At 52.6% G+C, this 19,151-nt stretch overlaps 1 long non-coding RNA gene across 1 annotated transcript; it reads left to right on the top strand.

Moving 5' to 3' along the window:
• Positions 1–631: 631 nt before the first annotated feature.
• Positions 632–16,934, top strand: LOC138727331 (uncharacterized). Its single transcript, XR_011338543.1, has 3 exons — positions 632–851; positions 2,387–2,717; positions 16,262–16,934. It is a non-coding gene; the product is annotated as an uncharacterized lncRNA (long non-coding RNA).
• Positions 16,935–19,151: the final 2,217 nt, after the last annotated feature.

A 19,151-nucleotide genomic window follows, 5' to 3' on the forward strand; every position in this document is an offset into this window, starting at 1 on the left:
CTGGAGAAGGCTGTTTTTGACTGATGTGTCTGGGTATCTGATAGGTAACAGGGATCAAACTAAAGCCTGTTCTTCCTGGTCCTGGGCTGCAAGCGCTGCCGCTTACTCCTGCCTGGTTCATTCCAGCAAACATATTGTGCTTGATCTTCCTGATAAGGAAGAGCACGTGTTTACATCTCCATTTAAACAAACCCACAGGTTGTAGCTGTCACAGTGAGGGAAAACAAGGTTTAAGCTGTGGGCATGGGGCTCTGTTCCCTCTTGAACTTGCAAGCAGAATCCTGCGGTTTCTGTCTGGTAGGAAATGATTGAAGCTGGGATGGGATGGGATAGGATGGAGTTGAAAAGCACCATTCCCATCACTGTAGAATGAGCTGCTACTTCCAGACTGTGCCTAATAGGTAGGGAACCCTTTCCAGTGGGAAAGGCATTGAGGCCTGTGTTCCATAGTGAATGTGTGCACTGGGAAGCTTGGAGGCATCACTGTCAGGCTAGAGATTGACCATTGGGAGGTTTTCGGTGCTTGGATTAGGCAGAGGCAGGAACCTTCCTTCCTGTTTCTGTGACTGAGGGAGGGGTGGTCGAGGTTTGGAGAGGAAGCTTCTCAATCCCTACGTATACACAGACTCCTTACGTGTCCCTTCTCATCCCATATGTTTGTTGCCTCTGCAGCTGGACTTGGGATTGACTGAATGGAAGAGTTGCACAGCGAAATGAAGAAGATGCAGATGGACTTTGTGGAGAAACTACTTGATGCATGTGGTGAGGAGGAGATGCTGGAGGTGGAGAAGCAGTAAATGACTGTGGAGAAGCAGGAGCTGGCAAGCAAAGTCTCCCATCTGAGTGAGGAGGTCCTTCTGGGGCCGAGACATGGGCTGTTGAGTTGGGGTTGGGTCACAGCAGGCCAGGCACCTTGTCACAGAATCAGAACCATGGAATGGTTTGGGTTGGAAGGGATCTTAAAGCTCATCCAGTTCCAGCCCACCTGCCATGGGCAGGGACACCTCCCACTGCACCAGGTTGCTCCAAGCCCCATCCAACCTGGCCTTGAACCCCTCCAGGGATGGGGCAGCCACCACTGCTCTGGGCAACCTGGGCCAGGGCCTCCCCACCCTCACAGCAAAACATTTCTTCCCAAGATCCCATCTCAATCTCCCATCTTTCAGCCTAAAACCATTCCCCCTCATTCTTCCTCTGCACTCCATGATCAAGAGCCCCTCCTCAGCTTTCCTGGAGCCCCTTTCAGCACTGGAAGCTGCTCAAAGGTCTCCATAGAGACCTCTTCTCCAGGCTGAACAACCCCAACTCTCTCAGCATGGTCTCGTGTGGGAGGTGCTCCAGTCCTCTTAAAAATGTTCCGTTCTTCTGTGTGAAGAGGCAACACTGGAAGGAGGAGAAGCAACGATGGGTGGCTCCACTGGTCAGTGATTTGGAGAGTGCCCTGAGGAGGCTCTGAGCCACCTTTGCTTAAACAAACTGAGATGGGAGAAAGATGAAGAGCCTATTCACCAGCTCTCCACTGCAGTCACCTGGCTTACGTGGCACTGACCCTGGAGTGTCTTGACTTTTCCCTGGATTCAGAGACTCCCCTAAGAAGCTAAGCATACTCTTAGCTGTTTTTAAACCCCGACAGGGATGGTCACTCCACCATTGCCCCAGGCAGCCTCTGCCAGTGCTTCACCTCTCTGTCAGTGAAGAAATTTTTCCCAATATCCAATCTAACCCTGCCCTGGTGCAACTTGAGACTATTTCCTGTCATCCTAGCACCTGTTCCTTGGTTGGAGAGGCCAACACCCACCTCACCACAACCTCCTTTCCAGGAGCCACGGAGAGCGATGAGGTCTCTCCTCAGCCTCCTTTTTTCCAAGCTAAACAACTGCAGGTCCCTCAGCTGCTCCCAGAACCCCTGGGCTCCAGCCCCTTTCCCAGCTCCATTCCCTTCTCCAGATGCTCTCCAGACCCTCAAAGTCTTTCTTGTAGAAAGGGGCCCAAATCTGAACCCAGAATTCAAGAGCAGGGGTTTTCTTTCCATGCCACACTGTCTGTAGCCCCCATCTGAAAGTCAACCACTGACTTTTGGGTTGGGAGCAGACTCTTTCATTGCTGTGCTTCCTACCATAGCTTGCTTGCTAGAGCTCCTCCAAGCTCTCCCTGCTGCAGGAATGCATCTTTCCCCCTCGTGGTGGAGTCCCCACATCATTGTGCAGGTCACCTGTTACACTGCTGCCTTCCGTTCATTTTTCATTGGCAAGAGAAGTTGGCAGCATCTCATGAGGGGAAGGATGGGAATTTGAGATGGGCCTGGTCATTTGGGGTGTGCATCAGGGTGGTACCCGCTAGCTCTGAGCACAAACTGACCTCCGGCATGTTCTTGTTTCTGCTTCAGATGGAGGGACTGAAAGAAGAGCTTGAAGGCACTGAAAGAGAAATGGCTTCAGGTTCCTCTTCCCTGCCTGCAGCTTCGCTTCCAGACACTGCAGAGAACATCCAGCTGCTACCACCCATCCACTACCAGAGACTGCTTCTGGATGTGTTCCACCAGCTCCTCTGCTCTCAGGTCATGCTGGCACCTCACTGCTTCCACCAGAAATGGATATTCCCCCTCCTGCACTTGGCTTCGGATTCAGGAGAGCCTGTGCACCTCAGCTTCTTCCATAGGGATCATCTCCAAAGACTCTCAGCCAGCAACACAACTACAAAGACCACAATGGACCAAGGTAGGACTTATATTTTAAAGGCCACTTTACACTTTGTTCTTTCACCCCAGTAGGCTCCACTCTTCCTTTGTGTCTCATCTCCTCACATCACCCTGCCTGAGGGGTTTCATGATCCTGCTTTACGTAGTCTACAGAAAAGCCAAGTTTCTTTGGAAGGAGATGATTTCATCTTTGCTTTTGGCTGCAGAGAGGGCAGGGCAGAGCACAAGGTACCTGAAGTACTTGGTGCTCCAGAAACCATGAAGGAGGCCTGGCTTATAGCACACTCACACGTGCTTTCCTCTGCCACTTTTGAAGGCTCTGGTGGACTGGAAGTTCTTCATCATTGATATAGTTTGTTAACTGCCTCTCCTGTGTCAGCAACCAGTCCTTAGGTAGATCTCATAAAGACCTGGAGGCCTTTCCAGAGGATACAGTCCTCTAGCAATGACAGGAGGGAGGGATCTCCTGGCTAAGCCATGGCTGCATGATGTCTTGGTGTGACTCACTCAGCAGCCTACAAGGTAGGGCTAGGTCAACTGTAGCAGGGTTGATGGTGATGGCAGGATATCGCACAGCACGGTACACTGCTCATGGCTCTGCTGTCCATGCCTTGAACCCTCTTGAGTGTGGATACTGTACTTTGTGCTTGTTTTCTGCGCCCTCCCTCTCACTTCTTGATGTCCTGGCAGTTAAGAGTGGGCTGCCTGGCAGAGGTGGCTGCTTGGCACCATGCAGAGCCGGCTACGGCTTTGCTCACTGGTTTTCATTGAATGGTTTGGGTTGGAAGGGACCTCAAAGTCCATCCGGTCCCACCCCCTGCCATGGGCAGGGACACCTCCCACGGGATCAGGGGCTCCAAGCCCCATCCAACCTGGCCTTGAACACCTCCAGGGATGGGGCAGACACCACTGCTCTGGGCAACCTGGGCCAGGGCCTCCCCACCCTCACAGCAAGGAATTATTTCCCTCTGTCCAGCTTACATCTCCCTTCTTGCAGTTTAAATCCCTTGACCCTTGTCTTGCCACAACAGGCACCAGTAGAAAGTCTTTCTCCACCTCTCTTACAAGCCCCTTTTAAGTATTGAAATGCTTCAGTAAGGTCTTCCCAGAACATCTCTTGTTCAGGCTGAACAACCTCAACTCTCACAGCCTCTCTCCATAGAAGAGCTGTCTCAGCTCTCAGACCATTTCTGTGGCCTCCTCTGACCTTGCTCTACCAGATCCATGTCTATCCTGTGCTGGGGACCCCAAAGCTGGACACGGGGCTCCAGGGAGATCTCATGGAGCAAGGGAACAGAACGACCTCCCTCACTGCATGTGATACACCCCAAGATACGCTTTGCTCCCTGGGCAGCAAGTGCACATTGCCAGTTCATGTACCATTTCTCACTTCCCAGTACCACTGAGTACTTCTCAGGGCTGCTCTCAATCCCTTCATCCCAGTCTGTATCGAAACTGGAAATTGCCATGACCCAGGAGCAGGACCTTGCGCTTGGCTTTGTAGAACCTCATGAGGTTCACACAGCCCCATCTCTCCAAGCCTGTCCAGGTCCCTCTGGCTGCCTCCCATCCCTCAGTGTGCCGACTGCACCACACCGCTTGGTGTTGTCTGCAAACTTCCTGAGCATGTATTCGATCCCCCTGTTTGTCATCAGTTATGATATGTTATATTACTGGTCCCAGAACAGACCCTTATGTGGCACCACTCATTACTGGTTTCCACTGGGACACTGAGCCATCAACTGTAACTCTTTGGGTGCCACCATCCAGCCAGTTCCTTATCCACATAATAAGATCCAGACCTTTGCTGGAAATGGGTGACTCCTTAGCTCCAGAAGGCCAGATCCAGAGAGGTATTTAGCTCCTAACACGTGGAAACATAAGATACCATTGCAGACAGTAGGACTTTGTGCTCCTGGTGAAGGGTCAGGGCTCTGAACAGCTTGTGTGGACCCATCCCAAAGTTTCTCTTCACAGGGCCTCAGATCTCCAAGCTGTTGGCAGGCATTGCTGTTTCTTGCCCACAGTGGTCTTGCTGCAGAGTCCCTCGTCTCCTCTCTGGTACCCCCTTCGTTTTCCCTTTCCAGTGTCCCCAGCTCCATCACCTCTCTCTGGTGAGGCAGAGGCCTCCAGGATTCTGCAGCTGTACCTTCTCTCTTCCTCGAGCACCTATGCGTGTTGTGCCAGCACTGGCTGAGAAGCAGCTGTGAGCAGGGACAGAAACTTCTCTCTGTTGCTCAGGGATGTTCTTGGAGTCTGTCCACAAACCTGAGAGCTGGTAAATCCTGGTTCAGAAGTGCCTGCTGGGGAGAATGGCTTGGGGAACTCCACATGTGATTCAGAGAGTCTGGAGGTCTCAGGTCCATCCATCCTGATCCAAGCAGAGATAACCTGAAAGCTTGAGATTCTTCAGGGCCTTCTGTACTCCTGTTTGTAAGTCTCTTCAGGGAAAGGACCCCCCCCGCCCAGCTCTCCAGACATAGCTGGGCTCCCTTCTTGGGTGTTTATCCACCCTTGTGAAAATAACTCTCTTTATATCAAGTCAGGATTTCCCCTGTTGGACGTGGTGGCCTTTATCTCCTAACCATCTCGCTCCTCTTGCCTTCTCCTCCCTCCTGGAGTGGTGCTGTGGCCACACACTAAGAGCATCAGTGAACTTTGCATGGTTCTGGGACAGTGCTGGTGGGAAACTGAGCATTCACTTGCTTTTCAGGGAAGGCAGAACCATTTGGAAAACTTCCTCTCTGGATTTTGTGTGTGTTTATCTCTGTAGAGTATGTGGGGCACCTGCTCTCCGTATTGTGCCCTGGGAGAGGGGTTTGAGCCTGTTCCCTGGGGTTTCTAGAACCTGGAGTCACTCCTCATCACCCCTTATGGAGTCTATAAGTACAGGTACAGCGTGGGCTGGTCTGGGAGGTGTTTAGACATTCCTGCTCTTTCCCACCTGCATGTATCAGCATCCGGAGAGAAGAACCCAAATCAGCTCACAAGCTTTCTGTAGGGCAGCCCTGTACTGTAGCGGTTGATGTTTCCATCTCCCAACAAGCGGTGGTGTTGTCTGTGTGCCTTGGGCTGACCTTTCCTTATGCTTTGGGGCAAGCAGCCCTTTTCCTGCTGTTTCAGGGCCATTTCTGGGGCACCCAGCCTGGTTCGGCTGCAGCAGACGTCCTGGGGCAGCTATTTTCTAGGTGGAGGTGAGGTTTCTAGCAGAGGACAAGTAGAAAAGTAAGTGGGAGCAAGGTCAGGCTGTGACCCAGGGCTCCTTCTGGGAGTGAGGAGCCGTTGCTGTCCCTGTCAGGGCTGGGACGCACTTTTAGGGGTGCTGGGGGTGGTGGATAAAGCCCAGCTCTGGGGTGCAGCTCCTGCCTGTCCCAGGGTGCTGCCACTGCAAGAAGCACTTGGAATATCCCCGGTAGGGTGCATGCAGGTGTGTGCTGCTTACTGGGAGACACTGGGAGCCAGGACTGTTCCTGTAGTGCCCACCACCCTCACCCATCACGTTCACACAGGGGCATCAGCTCTGGGCAGTGATTTTATTTGCAATTTGAGCTCTGAGAGGCCCCTGGGTGAACCCCAGGCTGGGGCCAGGGATGCCCTAGGCATTTTTTGGTCTCGTGGGGGTTTGGGGGGCTTTCCTGGCTTTGAAAACCGGGGGGTTTCTCTGTGCCCCCCTTGTTTGTGTGTTAAATTCCCAGGTCCCTTGCAGTGCTGTTTCCATCCGCCAGATGCGCGCAGTTGAGCCGCGTTGGCTCCGTGCCTGGGGATGAGCTCAGAGGATCGGGATTGGGAGAAGGGATCAGCTGCTCGGTGACGCACGGGCTGACGCATCCCTGCATCCTCCCCTGCATCCCCCCTCTCCCCCGCCCCATGACCTCCTTTTCCAGACAAAGAAAGGAAGAACTGGCTGCGCGCGCATCCCTCCCTGCACCACTGACACCCCCCCCTTCCCTTCTGCTGGGCCCCCCCTTCCTCCGGCCCCGCTTTGAACCTGGAAAAAACAGCTCAGCTCCCATGTCAAGGAGCCTTTGTCCTGCCAGGCAGCCTTCTTTGGGAGATTTGTCTTTCTTTTTTCTGCCTGTGACAAGGCCACAATTGGGAGGGGGGGTCTCCATCTGCTGCTCCATCTCCATCTGGGGGGGATGGAGGGGTCGCAGGGAGAAACCCCCCGTCCTGGCACACAAAAACAGCCCTTACCCCCACCAGGCAGCATCATCAGCCTTCTGGGGGCTCAGTTGTCAGGCAGATTGAGAGCAGGAGCAGTGATTAGCAGTGATTTGAGCTATTCCATGAAACGGGGAGCTGGGGAGCATTGTGCAAGCCCCCCCCCCCCCCGCGTCCCTGTGTCGTGGGGACCCCACACCTCTCCAGTTCACCCCATTCCTGTCCCGTGCTCCAAGCTGTTGCTGTCATGCTTCTGTAGTTCTCTTCTGGTCCTGGACCCCTCAAATCCCCTTCCCCACTGGGATGACAGGCTCAGGAGGCTGCCCAGCACTGCCCAGAGCTCTGCCAGTCTCCATCACTCCTGCCCCATGGCACCATCCCACCAGGCTGGGGGCCACCCCGACGCCTCACACTCTCCCAGCACTCCCAGTCTGAGTCACCCAGGCTGTGCTGGGAATGCACCCCTGTTCAGGAGCCCCAAAGCTACATTTTGCACTTTTTTCAGTCTCCCGTTGCTGATGGGATAAGGTGTTCAAGAACTTCACCTTTTCCTACCCCTTCCTATGCAGCAAAGCTGCAAAAATGCCCTCTCATCAGCTGCCTGTGATGCTGATCCGCCTGCTCTGACCACCAGCTCCAGCCTGCTGAGCTTTCTGCTGTCCCAGTGCCAGCCTCCTTCTCTCCTGCCATGCAGGGGAGCATTCCCAGGGTTTTGGCAACTGCAGCAATAACAGTAATAAAGTCGAGCTTCCCTGCATGCCCGATTCCTGGTGTCCCATGCCCTGTCTGCTGCTGCTGCTGAATTGTCACCACAGAGCTCCAGTACTGGGTCAACCTCACCCTCATCCCACAAAAAGGACTGTTCTTTCCCAAAAAAAGGCCCTTATGGGTGTTTCTGTAGTTAGTTTTGTACCCAGGGGGACTTCGTGTGCTGCTTTGTGGCATGTGAGTGCTGGAACCCCAGAACCAGTGCTTGCCAAGCTGTACTGGTGCCGCTCTGGTGCCAGAACAGGGCACCCTGCTTCTGGTGGGGTTTAGTCCTTCAGTGCTCAAATATTACCTGGTGTCACCTATAAAAGTGCTTTCTCTCTGTCTCTCTTTTCCTTTCATTTCTTTAAAGCTCCTTGCTTTTCTTCCCTATCCTCCTCAGCATTTAAGCTGCTGAAAAGGACTTGAGATCCTGGATCTGTTTGTGTTTTTCATCTCATAGCTGAGTAATGCTTTTTTGGCCCTTTTCAACTGTTGCTGGGAAAACTTCCTGCGAGATCCAGAGGGCAATTTGAGCTGGATTTGGACCTGTGCTGACAAACCCCTGGTTTGGAGGATGGATGCTCAGGGGTTAGCTTGCCAGGTATCCTTGTGCTGTTTTTGTCTGTGCCCTTTGGTCCCTGAGCCCTTCCTAGGAACAGGATCTGCTCACCCCAATTCAGGCTGATGCTGGTTCTCCCCCCAGGTCTTTCTTCAGCCCTTTCTCCATCCCTAGGCCTGTGTGTTTCCCCATGACAGGACACGCTTTGGGGGCTCACCCTGGTGTGGAATTTAAGTACAGATGAAGTTTGGTGGGTTTTTCTGGGATGGTTGGATTTGATGATCTGGTGGGGCTTTTCCAACCTAGCGATTCTATGATTCTATTAATCTGGAAAAATGTGTAAAGGGGAGGGATGGCATGAATTGCTCTGAGTTTGACATATGAAACATGCTGGTTTTAATGTGAAATCCAATCCTTTTCCTAAGGATTTGAATGTAACAGAGTGAGGAAAAGCAGAATATAAATGGAGTGGGGAGAGGCAACCAGGAGAGCTCAGGAGGTAACAAGGAAGTTGAAGCTTCTTAAGTAAAAATTTTGGCTATAAAGACAATTTAAATGACCCTGTAAGGGCTGGTTGGAGTCTCTTTGTGGGCCTGGAGAGCTGCTCCCCCCCAAAACCCTGAGCGGCTCATTCAGCGGCAGAGGGTGCTCATGCACCACTGTGCAAACCCTTCTTCTCCCTCAGCCATGTTAGCCCCAGTGGTTTCCTCCCCTGCAGTCTCCATTTTAGGTTTCTGACGCAGAAAATAAAAAAGTCTGTGAAGGGGGAGAAGGATGGGGGGAAGCAGGATGCTTGGCGGCAGCTTTCTGGGCGCCAGGGCTGGGATGCGGGGAGCCAGGGAGCCCCAACTCGTACCCAGAGGGATGCAGAGCGAGGGGCTCGCAGGGAGGGGTTGCCAGAATTGGGGAAGGGGGGGGTTCTGCAGAGAGAGACATGGTGTTTCAGGTGAAATCCTGCTTGGAGCCCCTGCCAGCCCCCTCTCACCCTCCCTGTCACAGGATGCTCGAGCTGCACCATTGCTTTTTTTAACCCCCAGCTCCAGAGGAGGCTGAGCAGACCCACAGCCTGCCTGGAAGCAGGATGAAGCTAAGGTTTCCCAACAGAGCTGCCCCCCACCCCGAGAGGGACTTTCCTGTTTTCATTGTTCAGGACACTGAGATCTATTCTTGCTCTTTTTTTCCTTCCTGCCCGTGCACATTGTGGGGGTGGTTGTTGCCCCAGGGTTGTTACCAACTCCTCCTGGCAGCAGCACCTCTCCCAGCTGTGCGGAGAGCCCCAAGAGACCTGCCAGCATCTGATATTGAGCAACTATTGTCAGCATCTCTATTTGTAGTAACCATTTATCGTGTTATTCACTGACTGCATCCTTAGCCTTGTGCAGCTTAGGGGTGAGCAGACATTGCCCAATCCAGGATATGAAGCAAGACAACAGAGTGAACTGCTGGAGGCTTTTCGGGGAGAAAACTCCACTGCACCAACCAAACAAGGATGCTGTGGGCTCAGAGATGGGCTCTGTGGTCCCATCCCAGTCGCTGCCTCTTTGTGGACCCTTGCTCTGCGCTGGGCACAGCACATCCCACCCCTCCCGGAGAGGCAGTTGGCAGGAGACAAGTTTTGTGGAGGGCTCCTGGGTTGGTTTGGGGTGTTTTTCAGACTAAGGAGAGCAGTTAAAGGGTTTTCTTTTGTGGCGTCTGTTGTTCTACTGCCTGAGAGCCAAATTGTTATGTCCTCACCCCTAGATCTGGTGTAAATGCATTCAACCCAGCTGAAGCTGCCAGCTCCAAAGCCTGCCTGAGGTGTGGATTAAAGACTTCACTGTTTCGTCCAAGTCCATCAGCAATCTTGAACAAAACTCCCTGGGAAAGCTGACTTGTTTAAAGCCTCTTCAGACTTTAAGTGCAAGCAGCTCATCCATCAGTGACAGGGAGGTGGGTGCCATCCCTGCACGACTCAATAATCCTGTGGGTCTTTTCCAACCTGGTGATTCTATGATTGCTCAGTCCCTCCACTTGTTTTTAGGTGAGTTCCAGTTGCTCTTGTGCTGATCAAGTCCTGGGCCCAATTTATTCTCACTCTTCTATCTTTTTTTTCTGTTGCATTCCTAGAAATGTGATTTTGCAGCTTAAAGGAGCTTTTTGTTTTGCTTTGACTCTTTGCTTTATTTTTCCCTTCCCACAGCCGTGCCCAAGGATGCTTTTCAGACGATAAACATCATAGAAGCCACTGTGGTTTCTGGGGGGAGTGAGATGAGTATCTTTTCCTTTAAATATCCTAAGCCAAAGCACCCTTTGTTTGTGATCTTGCTCATACCCACAGATACGAAAATAGGTCAGTGATTCCGTGCTGGCTGCTCGCTGGCCCAGGGCGTCAGCGCATCTGCGGGAGGGGGACGGGGGAGCAGCACAGCCATAGGTCACCTCCGAATGGGGGATGCTCATCCTTCCCTGCCTTGTTACTGGGCAGCGTGGGGGACGGAGCTGGGGTGCTATGGGCTCCTGCAGCCCCTTGGCCAGTGTGTTGAAGGGTTAGCACCCAGCAGAACTGGTCAGGATTGAGGTTCTGTGCTGCTTCTCCCCTCCCCGCAGTTGGGGTGCAGCTGGAAGGGGTGGCTTGGCTTTCATGGTCACCCCCCCTGCTTTCCCAGCCAGTGGTGAAACAGGGAGTTTTGGGGTATCCAAGCAGTGGGAGTGCCTTAGATGTCCCTCTCACGGTGTGGAGCTGACAGGACAGGGTGCAAACCCTTTCTGAGATCCTTTGTGAATCCTAGGATTGCCAGAGGGACCCTTTGTGCTCCCAGAGAGGGTACTGAAAGAGGCTCCTGGAAAGCTGGGGAGAGGCTCTTTATCAGGGAGTGCAGGGATAGGATGAGGGGGAATGATTTTCAGCTGAAAGAGGGGAGATTGAGATAAGATGTTAGGAAGAAATGTTTTGCTGTGAGGGTGGGGAGGCCCTGGCCCAGGTTGCCCAGAGCAGTGGTGGCTGCCCCATCCCTGGAGGGGTTCAAGGCCAGGTTGGATGGGGCTTGGAGCCCCTGATCCAGTGGGAGGTGCCCCTGCCCATGGCAGGGGGTGGGACTGGATGGGCTTTGGGGTCCCTTCCAACCCAAACCGTTCCAGGATTCTATGAGAAGCAGCAGGAGTTTCCCTGCAGGATCACTTTCTCCAGTGCAGCAGGAGTCCCCCAAATCCTTTTCCTGCAGTAACTCCTTGACTCTTGCTCGTCTCCTGCTGTAGCTCCTTAGGCTGAAGTGTTGATGGGAGCAGGCTTTGATTAGGTGCAGATGTCGCAGCGCTAATTGTCCGTTAAGATCAATGCTGCCCATCACCGGGGGATGTTTAGTGGCTGCTTTAATGACCCTGGTTCCTCTTGTTGTCTGCTGAGGGTCCTGGTTACAGCACAAAACAGGGCAGGAAAAGGCAGATCAGTTCTCCTGTCAGTGGTAATTAACTACTCTATTCTAATTGTTTCCCACTGCAGCACAACAGACCTGGGCTGATTTAAAGGAGATAAGGGAAAGGCTTTAGAGCGGGACAGGTTAGGGCACTGTGAGGGCTTAGGGTGGTCTTGGGTCTCTTTTTTTGAGCTTTCAAGGAGAATAACACTGGAAAGTCTCTTCTGACTGGTCTGTCTGCTACTAACTTGTCTTACAGCAGGGAGTTTATTTCTGTAGGCTCCTTTTTTTCCTCATCCTCCTTCCTGAGAATGCTTGTGGCATCCTTATGAGCTGCCAGTGATGAATTTAAATTCAGGGCTTAATTTGCAGGGGAAAAAAAAAAAAAAAGATACTGTGTCCTTAACCTGCTTGACAGCAGAAATTCTGTTTGAGCTGCTTCATCAGTACCAGCTTTATTACCTAATTTTCCAAATGCACTGACTCTCTTCTATAGAGAAGGCAGCTTTTTTGTCTCACCTCAATGTGGGGAGAGTCTGAATGAGTGAATTTTGGACCTGATGGATATTTAAGGTCCAAACAATATCCATCCTTACATAAGTGTTTCAGAAAATTGATGTTCCCCATCCTTTTCCCCTGTGTAGAATCTTTCATGAAGCGTGTGGTTGTTTGGCTTCACATCCTCACACATCCCTCCTACCCCCCTTTTGTTTAAAGGAAGGAGAGAAAAAGGAGAGTTAAGAACTCTCTATTTGTCTTCCCAAAACATATTTAGAGGGTTTCAGTTGTCCTGGCTTTTAAGACAGAACTCTGAGTTGTCCACACGGGAAATCTGATGTCTGAAATGTGAAAGCATCTGGTTAAACTCCAACAGAATAAGTCATTTTCTCCTGCCACGTTTAATTCCATAAAAATAAAGATTTGGCAGTGTGATGTCAGTAGGAAACTCCATCGTGAGTTTTTATTTTCCTGTTCTCAGTGCAAGAGGTGTTTGAATTTTCAGATCTAACTCCTCTCCTTAGCAGAACTGTTATATGTTCATAGTCCTGTTCAGCCTTGCTGTGGGGTAATGGGCAAGCAGAAAGCAAGGTGGGGAGTGGGGAGAGCAGGAGCTGTGCCTGCTGGGTCCTGCACCGAGGAGGACGAGCTCTCTAGGAGTTAAAGACAGTGACCTCAAGTGAGAAACAGGGGAGTGGAAAATAAATCTGATCTTGTTACTGATGCTGGAACCTTCATAAAGTTTGAGGAGTGCCAGAAGGATGGAATACCTCAGAAATGCCTGTTGCATTAATTTTTTCACTTTGATTGATCAGAGTACTGGGTTTGCAGCTAAGATATACTTGGGGCTTGGAAGGACCCTCTCTGGGAACAGTGATGATTCCCCATCCCTCAGCCCTTGCTGATGCTCTTTCTGGAAGTGTTTCCTCCTGTGTGTAGCCTGTCTGATGGCTGCAGCCTGAACTTGGGCTCCTTCCTCCTCCACGAGTCCTGGATAACCTTGCAAGCCCCTTCCTGGCCCTAAGAGCATATGCTTGGTCTGATGTCTTCTAAAGAAGGGAGATTGAGATGGGATCTTGGGAAGAAATGTTTTGCTGTGAGGGTGGGGAGGCCCTGGCCCAGGTTGCCCAGAGCAGGGGTGGCTGCCCCATCCCTGGAGGGGTTCAAAGCCAGGTTGGATGGGGCTTGGAGCCTCTGATCCAATGGGAGGCGTCCCTGCCCATGGCAGGGGTGGAACTGGATGGGCTTTGAGGTCCCTTCCAACCCAAACCCTTCTATGTTTCTGTGATTCTCCTTCCTGATAGCTTGCCTGAGGATGGAATCTTGAATGCAGATCTGCTCTGGTGACAGAACCCACCCGTTCAGAAAACAGTTCTGGTTGCCCCAACAAGCTGGGAAGCAGCACAAGTTACAAGCAGTTGTTTTTTCTCTAACTGCGTGTTTTCAGTGGTGTGGGAGTCTAGGAAGCAGAAGGTCTCACCTGGTGAGCTGTGTCAGAAAGGTGTCTGACCCTGTGGCACAGATGATTTTGGCAACAATGAGACTCGGTTGGTCATTGCTCACCTCGGGAAGCATCTCATTACCTCTGTTTAAACGCATGTTCCTGCCTTCTCCTCCTGCTGATTTCTGTGCTTGTTGCTGTGTAGGACTCTTCCTCGGGTCGGCAGGAAAGAAGTACATGGTGGGTCTGAGGTTTGCAGGGTGGCAGGCGTCACTTTGATGCTGTCTGCATGTGATCTTACGCGTGGAAGCTGGTGATGGCAAAGGAAGATTCCTGCCTGCTGGTCCTAGTGCCTGTGTGCATCCTGCACCTACTCATGTACCTGCTGCCTCTGGCACTAAGATGCGATTTATTTTTCTTGAGCCTGAGCTTGATGCGGTGTGTGGGCTCATTGTGGGACCTGACGTGTGGGTCTGCGAGGGGTGATCTCTCTGGGATAGCTTGGGGACTCCGGGAAACTGGCTTTCAGCAAGGTGAGTGCTTTTCTGTGGGCAGCTCAGGAGCTGGTTGGAACCCTCTGGGTTTGTTCACCAGCCACCTGAATGTGGGTGGCTGGGAAACAGACCCCAAGACTTGCCAGCGCTGGCTATACCTGCTGGGCTAGGCTTTCACAGCCTTCTGTACAGTCCTGTTTTCCTGACCATACCCAGCTCTGAGACACAAAGTCCTGGGATCAAAAGTGATCCCAGTGAAGGTGAGATGTTTGCTGTGGCTTGGAGATGGCTTGAATCTCAGCTGCTCTGCACAAAGGCAGTTTTGACTCATTGCCGTGGCTGCAGAGCCTGAGGCTGCATCCCAAAGATGCCCTATTTGTGGTGTTACAGTAGAAGCCTTTTTCCTATCAGTGCTGCAGCCGTGCTGTACTGTGCAGGGTGGCAAAGAAAAGAAACATCGATGAAACAAGCAGATGTGATGCCTGGAAGGAAGGATACCTATTGTTTTGTCCTGATGGTGGTGCTGAGTCAGTATCCACGGAGGAAGGAAAACAAGAGGCAGCAGCAGGATGTGAGCTGCAGATGCATCCGTCCCTCGGACAGAGGATGAAAGCTCTCTGCTGAGCTCCTGACTTCTGTCCCCCCTGCACCCCCACGTGCTCTCTTACCTGCTTTAATGCTTTCATATAGCTAAAAAGCTCTTTTCTGCATACAGTACCATCTCCAGTACAACCCCATCCCTTGTCGTGGGCTGCTGAGCCAACCCTGCTGTGCTGCACTGGAGCTGGGCAGGTCACTGTGGAGTCCTTTCACCCTTCTGTGGGGCTGTCAGTCTTCAAACAGGTCCAAAGAATTCACCTTTTTATCTCATTTTAGAGACTGGTGATTGGTAAAACATCCAGACCTTTCCTGTTGTGTGTGTCCTGCACCAAAAAGAAAGAGGGGCAGAGCCCTGGTCCCGACTTGGTTTATATCGAGGCTGCAGACTCGCTCATCTGCCTGTGAAATGCACATGAGCCTAGGTTCAAGTGAGCTTTGCTCTTGATCTGAGCACACACAGAAGCAGGAAGGACCATATTCCTGGGTTAATTATCCAGGATTATTTGCCTGGAGCTAAATAGAGGGTGAGTCACGCTTCTGGCAGTGAGGTCAGAGGGGTTTTTGGATTTGGGTACGTCTGGAGTCCTGCTGACAGCTGCAGGGTACAAGCCATACTCCAGCTTTAAACAAGTATTTTAGGAATGTCCTTCTCTTTTTTTGTCTCTTTTTTTTTTTCAGCTGACACAGTTGAGAGTGGCAAATTTGTGGAAAAAATGACAGTTTTGTTTTCAGAAAGAATCATAAAATCATGTAATGGTTTGGCTTGGAAGGGACCTCAAAGTGCACCCAGTTCCACCACCCCTGGAGTGGCGTGGAGCGATAAGACAAAGGGGAATGACTTTAAAATGGAAGGGGGAAGATTTAGATTAGTCAGTAGGAAGAAATTCTTCACGATGAAGGTGGGGAGGCCCTGGCCCAGGTTGCCCAGAGCAGTGGTGGCTGCCCCATCCCTGGAGGGGTTCCAGGCCAGGATGGATGGGGCTTGGAGCCCCTGATGCAGTGGGAGGTGTCCCTGCCCACGGCACAGGGTGGAACTGGATGGGCTTTGAGGTCGCTTCCAACCCAAACCATTCCATGATTCTATGATGTGCAAAGCCTACCAGGCACAGAGAACCTTCGCAAACCTGAGAACCTTTCTGAGAGGTGTTTTGCAGCAATTCCCACACCAAAAGCTCAGTGCTGTAGTCCTGCACTCTGTCTCCTCCCTTGTTTCCCTTGGAGGCCCAGGGGGTATTGGTGTAAGAGCTTTTCTCCCCCCTTCCCAAACCGTGATGCTGTCTCTGTTAGTGCAGGAAACCGGCACTGGGCTCCTCTGTTCCACATACGTTTCACATTTCCTTGCACATGTGTTTCAAAAGGGGGGAAGGGCAGAGGCCATAAACAGCTTTATGAGCTTTCCCAGCTCCGTAGCGTGAACCCAGGAGCATCTAAACCAGAGAGATAGCCTCTGTGGGATGGCCTCACGATGGCTGTGCACGCTCTGGTTCCTTATTCATCTCTCTGTCTGTGCCCTCACCTCTGGGTGAGTGAATCCTACAACACCTGGTGCTGCTGCACCAAAGCTGCTCTGCTTTCTGGGAGCAGCGTGGACCTGAGCTCCCCTCGGCACTGCCTTATGAATGTAAAAACCATGCTCTGATGTTATTATTGTCTGCTTTCTTTATGGAGTTTAAGACTGCAAGCCTGCTGACCTGCAGCTACTACAGGCGCGGACCTGAAAGCCCCCACGAGTGACCCCTCTCAGCAGTTGTGTTTTGTCTGCATTGAGGCTTCAGCTCCATCCAGGAGGTTAATGTGACACTGTGAGTGCCCTGTGCTGTCCCCACAGCATGGCCCTTCTCCCTCAGCTTGCTCCCTGCTACCAGACGCGTTCCTCGCTTCCAACATATGGACTCAATTACTGTCCCTCTCCCTCGGTTTCCTGCCTCTTTGCGTTTCCTGAAATGCATCTCTTCCTCCTGGCAGCTTCAACTCCCACAGCGAGATGCTTTGCAAGCTCTCACATTCCTCCCTTCCTCCTTCCCGCTGCTTCACTGCCTCTAACGAGGTGGTCCTGATCCAGAACACGAACCCATAAGGCTGCAGACCAGGGACCCCGCGGGCTTGGGTTGCCACAGCCAAACTAGCCAGCACACTAAATGCATGCTCTGTGTTGAGCAGGGCTGCGTCCCAGCTCCCCATCATTCCTAGATCACCCCGTAGTTTTCAGCCAACTGCTTTATTTGCAAGAGTCAGGCTTTTTCCCCCCCCATTCCCTTCTGAGGCCACAGGCTTTCCGAGCCTCTGCGCTTTGAAAGGACCATCAAACTGCTCCAGGTTCCTCCTGCATTCTATTTGGCTTCTTTCCTGCCCATGGCTTCTGCCTTTAAAAGCTTTTGAGGAGGAGAGGAGAGGAGAGGGAGCTCTTTCTTCTCTGTCAGTGCTTCCCCCCTGCTGCTTGGGGGGAGCCCCAGGCGCTGCAGCATTGGGGTGCTGGAAATCTTCAGAAATCTGAGCTTATTCAAAGGGCAGAGGGAGATGGAAATGGTTAAATCATGCAAATGAGCCAGTTAATGATTTCCATCCCCTTGCTGGTGTGTTACAGTTTTTTGGAAGGGGGGCTGGCCAGCAGCTTGCCAGCAATTGTAGCTCAAAAAGACAATTTTCTTTCTGTGTCGGCTTTCATCCGTGGCCCCTTTGGATTCCCCTGACTCCACAGATGCCAGAGTTTCCAGCGCTCCTCCTGTCCCTGTGACTGTTTTTCCTCCCATACCGAGCAATGAGGGGGGAGATAAGGCAGCACTCCCTGCATGCTTCCTTCTCCAAGCAGAGGAGAGGCTTTTTCCCAGGGCAGAAGCCACTCGGCAGCCCTTGCAAATGGAGAGAAAAGCTGCAGCTTCTGCACCTCTGGACCCAGGATCTCAAGGGTACAGCTCTGGGGAAGATCCAACAAATACGCGTGGATGCGTAGCCCTGCAGTCCCTTCCAGATGCTGGGGCCTTATTGTGTAACAAATGTTATGTAAATATGGCTTATAGATTATTATATATTGTATAATAAGATGTATTATAGTAAGCCTGGACACTGTGTCCAGGTTCTGGCATCCCCTGGGTGCAGAGGAGGCCACAAAGATGATCCAAGGGCTCGAGCACCTCTGCTATGAGAGCAGGCTGAGAGAGTTGGGGTTGTTCAGCCTGGAGAAGAGAAGGCTGCAGGGAGACCTTACAGCTCTTTCAATGCTGAAAGGGTCTCCAGGACACCTGGGGAGGGGCTTTTTACAAAGGCATGGAGTGACAGGGCAAGGGGGAATGGGTTGAAATTGGGAGGGGGAAGATTTAGATGAAACATTGGGAAGAAATTCTTCACGATGAAGGTGGTGACGCCCTGGCCCAAGTTGCCCAGAGCAGTGGAGGTGTTCAAGGCCACGTTGGATGGGGCTTGGAACAACCTGATCCAGTGGGAGGTGTCCCTGCCCATGGCAGGGGGTTGGAACTGGATGGGCTTTGAGGTCCCTTCCAACCCAAACCATTCTATGATTCTATGTATGAGCTGAGCCAAACCACCCAGGGCTCTGCTGGGGTGGCTGGGGGCAGGATGGGGACTGGAGACAGCTGTGCTGGGATGTGACCCCCTTTCAGGGGACGTGAATGTGAGTGGTACAGCACTGGGAAATCTCATCAGCTGAGGTTTGGAACCTGCTAACCAGTTTTGTATTGCGGGAGCAAAGATGCACCCCTGTGATGTCCCCACCTCTCCCACAGGGCTTTAGCTATGATTCCCTATCCCCAGGTTTGCTGGTGCGGTCCTTGCTCTCCCCAGCCATGGTTCTGGGATGCTGGGTGCTGTGGGGTGGTCCTTGGTGTCCTAGCTGTGGTACTGGGTGCTGGGGAATGCTGAGTGCCATGGAGTGGTCCCTGCTCCCCCCCTAACCATGGTTCTGGGCTGCTGGGTGCCGTGGGATGATCCCCACTCCCCTCAGCCATGTTTCTGGGGCGCTGAGTGTTGTGGGGTGCTGGGTGCTTTGGGGCATTCCCTGCTCCCCCCAGCTGTGTTTCTGGGGTGCTCGGTGCTGCACGGTGGTCCTTGCTCTCCCCATCCATGGTTCTGGGGTGAAGGGTGCTGGGTGCTGTGGGGTGGTCCCTGCTCTCCCCCCCCCCGTATTTGTGGGGTGCTGGGTGCTTTGGGACATTCCCTGCTCCACCCAGCCGTGGTTCTGGGGTACTGGGTGCTGTGGGGTGTTCCTTGGTCCCCCACCTGTGGTACTGGGTGCTGGGGGATGCTGGGTGCCATGGGGTGGTCCCTGCTCCCCCCCAGCCGTTTTTCTGGGGTGCTGGGTGTTGTGGGGTGCTCACTGCTCCTCCAAGCCAGGGTTCTGGGCTGCTGGGTGCTGTGGGGCATTCCCTGCTCCCCTCAGCCATGGTTTTGGGGTGCTGGATGCTGCAGGCTGCTGGGTGCTGCGGGGTGCTCCCTGTTCCCCTCAGCCTTGTTTCTGGGGTGCTGGGTGCCGTGGGGTAGTCCTTGGTCTCCCAGCTGTTGTACTGGGTGCTGGGGGATGCTGGGGTCCCGTGGGGTGCCCCGT

Source organism: Phaenicophaeus curvirostris, chromosome 15 (assembly GCF_032191515.1).
Source record: "Phaenicophaeus curvirostris isolate KB17595 chromosome 15, BPBGC_Pcur_1.0, whole genome shotgun sequence".
Taxonomy (NCBI): Eukaryota; Metazoa; Chordata; class Aves; order Cuculiformes; family Cuculidae; genus Phaenicophaeus; species Phaenicophaeus curvirostris.